The sequence below is a fragment of the Octopus bimaculoides genome, chromosome 20 (genome assembly GCF_046866305.1).
Source record: "Octopus bimaculoides isolate indiv1 chromosome 20, ASM4686630v1, whole genome shotgun sequence".
Lineage (NCBI taxonomy): Eukaryota > Metazoa > Mollusca > Cephalopoda > Octopoda > Octopodidae > Octopus > Octopus bimaculoides.
The window spans coordinates 25,771,107-25,772,164 of NC_142947.1; positions in this window are offsets into that span (position 1 = coordinate 25,771,107).

Consider the following 1,058-nt stretch of genomic DNA (forward strand, 5'->3'; position numbering starts at 1 on the left):
ACCTCTTATCCCTATAAGATGTTACTGTTCTTAAATAAAGATAGATTCTTTCTATTTACTTAAGTCTATGCGAGATGGTTATACTATATCCATACAAACATATAAATATTTGTGTATGTGCGCATGTGTGCACATAGATAAATATGTGTGTATCTGTACACAACTTTTATTTTTTCTGATTCTTAGCTTAAAATTAATATATGGATAGCATGTTTATCTTTCCAGTATTCCATAAGTAAATGCCCAGAGCAGTCTTTATAGAAAACACCTAATAAGTGAATAATGAAGTACATGAATGAATATTAAACTGATTCTATGCAATCTTATATATATATATACATATATATATATATATATATATATATATATATATATATATATATATATATATATATATATATATATATATACATTTTATCTATTTTGGTTATATCATTTTTGATAATCTTAAATTTTATATGTATACAACATAACAATATTGTATATAAACAATCACCCATAGTACCCCATGATAAAGTATTAACATGACAGGTTTTATTAGCGTCTTGCCCCTTTAACTTATAATTTACATCATGACTTGGGGTCTTTCCCTACCCGACCTCCTTTATGGACAGATACTTTATACCCAATTTACTACTCCTAAAATCTCGACAATATGTATGACCATTCCTAGTCATGAGCTGTCAACTCACTCTTGCCCTTCATTTTGAACCGACACAGTCCTCTAGTCTTACATTTAGTAGTTGATAAAAAGAATAATAGATTAAAAATGAATCACAATCCTTTACAAGCTATGACTCCAGTAAGCTTCATGTATTTCTTGGAAGTGTAGTATGTTCTTAGCTAGAATAGCGACAACATGGATTTCTTGCATCTTCGTGCTCTGTTAAAGTATTTGAGTAAAATTATATTGATGTGTCCGACTGATTAAAATTCTATTTATTTAGTTGTGCAGCTGATGATGCATTTAAATTGATGTAATGATTGCATCGTTCAATTAAATGGAGCCGCTTGAAACGGTCGTACTGCATCACCTCTGGATATCTTTTTGCTTATTT